This window comes from Camellia sinensis, chromosome 15 (assembly GCF_055761805.1).
Source record: "Camellia sinensis isolate YWXY chromosome 15, ASM5576180v1, whole genome shotgun sequence".
Classification (NCBI taxonomy): Eukaryota; Viridiplantae; Streptophyta; class Magnoliopsida; order Ericales; family Theaceae; genus Camellia; species Camellia sinensis.
In genome coordinates, this window is record NC_138975.1 from 10,713,459 (window position 1) to 10,716,424 (window position 2,966).

Sequence of the window (2,966 nt, forward strand, 5' to 3'; positions counted from 1 at the left end):
TATCGTCACACTTGTCATCTTCTTCTTCCTTCGCTGCTGCTATGTTTTTTAACTGCATAGATTGGAATTTTGGAGATTAGATTAGGATAATTGATTAGGGGGTTATAAATGGCTGATTAAACTCTACATGCTCATTCCACAGGCACAAGTTTTTGTCACTGATTGGTCTTACAGGTTATGCAAATCGATTTTATTTATTTTTCTAGTCCAACGGGGATAAGCTACACAGGTTAGTTCTAACCATGAAAGTTGCCCTGTTTGGTTATTTTGGGGATTTGTGTCCGGAAATTTGATGTTATTCATTTTGGCAGAAATAATGTACATAAATTGAATATTTTAAAGTTAGGAAGGAAGTATTTTTAGCTTTTTACTTTTTAGTAAGTTTCAAGCAATAAAAAAAAGAAAAAGGAAGCTGCACTCTATTACACCCAACATAAAAGGTAGAAGGCAATATTCAATTGCATGTATCTGGGAGAAGATTTTCTTTTTTTTGAGGATAGGGAGAAGACTTTCTTGTCTAAGCAACTTAACACCTTCCGTCATGTCCATTATGTGTGGTGTACAATTGTGATAATTTTAAAAAGGACCGGCTTTCCACTAGTCTCAGGTAAGGTTGGAGGGTATTGTTAGGTCTGTGAGGGTTGATTATAGGTTTTTTTTTTTGATAATTTGAACAGTTTAATATGTAAAACTCGTTGAGTATTATATGTCTGTAAAAAATTACGTTCATCGGATATCGATAGTTATGTCATCGGATTAGATTTTTGTCAACTGTTTATTTTTTTACCGTATATTTTTTTTATTTATTTTTACAAAACTTATTTGATTATGTAACTATTGATATCCGATCAACGTGATTTTTTATAAGCATATAGTACTCGACGAGTTTTTCACATTGTATAGTTCGAATTATTGAAACGGGACTTTCTAATCTGATATAAGATTGGAGGGAAGTCAAACCCTTTTTTTTTTGAGGATTTGGTGATAGATCCCTCACTGTTTAATTTGTCTTTCAAAAGGAAAAGAATTATATAGGTCCTTTCAAAATCTCCTAATATTTTAAAACTTGTTTCTTTTATTATATTACCTTCATATCTATCAGCTCTCCTATTAAGTCATCCTCACTGTGTATTTCAGAGTAAAATTTTACTTTGAATCATAATAAACTTTACTCTGATTCAGTACTCTAAATCAGAGTAAAGTTTACTATGATTTAAAGTAAAATATTATATCATTAAGGAAATCAACATATTTTTAATCAGAGTAAAATTTTATTTTGAATCATAATAAATTTTACTCTGATTCAGAGAAAATTTTACTCTGAATCAGAGTAAAGTTTACTATGATTTTACTCTGATTCAGAGTAAAATTTTATTCTGAAAGTATAATTTTACTCTGAATCAAAATAAAATTTACTATGATTTAAAGTAAATTTTATATTGTTAAGCAAATTAACATGTTTTTAACCAAAACAAAATTTTACTGTTATAAAAAATAAAATACATACTAAATAAATGAATCAAAGTCAAATTTTACTCTAAGATCTATTAACAAATAATAATAATAAAAAAAGCCAATTGGAAACAACAAGGTGACATCTATAGCTCGGATTTATGTTCTCTATATCTATTACAATCTGTCTCATTTTCATCAACATCAACACAAGAAAAAAAAAAAGTATCTGTTGCAATATGTTTTTTCATCATCATCAACAGCAAAAAATGATCTAAACTTACATAATAATAATAATTTAAAAAAACAACTTGAGAAGATCGAAAATAAACAGATCAAATTTTTGAATAAATCACAACCTTTTATCTATACAAATAGTGTGATTGAACACCAAACAAAAGCTGTGAGACCAGATTCAGAAGACCAGAAGCTCCCAAGCACAATCTCCCTTTCCAACTTCTTTTCTTCACTTTTGCCATTGGAGATCAGTTCACAACAATCAACAACCATAGGTGGCAGATGATCTTTAATCTATAATAATTATAGAAAACTTGCTCAAATCCACCATTAATGGGAAACTATTTCAAATCTTGAACCCTAAATTCTCGATTTCTTTAGAAATCAACATTTTAATAACAAATCAACATGCGAACAAGGGTACGTTGTGTAGATGAGAGAGGCAGAGAGTGAGAGAGATTGAAATTTGAGATGCTAGGAGAGAACGATTACACAAAGAATCAAAGACGACATTTAGATTCACAATATAATATACATACATACATATATACATACATACATACATATATATATATATATATATTGAAGACGAACTAGAGAAAAGAGTGATCGAGAGAGAGACCTGAGAACTGAAGAAAGAGGGAGAACCTTTGTTAGAATTTTAGTCTAATAAACAAGTGAATGGAATATGAGATGGTGATTAGAGAAGATTTGGTTCAAGGTAGGGATTTTTGGTGGAACCCCCATTTTGAGCCTTTTTATTAGGGTAAAGGATAAGCCAATTAATTTTCTTTCAAAAAGTCCTTGAGTAAGAAATGCTTAACTTAATAAGGACATTTTATAATTTCTATTTTTTTTTATCACAATATTGCCCTTATATATATAGTATCATACGTATGAAAAATTTGAAATCTGAGCTCGTAGCCGATGAAGACGATGAAGACGATCTCCAAATCGATCATACTTCACAAAATCGATGAAGACGGTCTCCAAATCTGAAGATCTTGCAGCCGAATATCTCTCACTTGTTCAACAATAGACGATCTCGCAGCCGAACATCTCTTACTTGGTGGCCGATGATTAACACTCTCAATTAAACGAAAGTTTCATTGAGATTTGTGATTGTTGATCGAGTTGTAGAGGTTTTTTTTCTCAATTAGGTATGTTGATTTGTAATTAATTTTTTTTATTTTTGTTTGTTTGATTTATTTTTTTTTGTGTTTGATCTAATTTCGTTTGACAGAATTAGAGTAAAATTTTACTCTGGTTCTATTGCT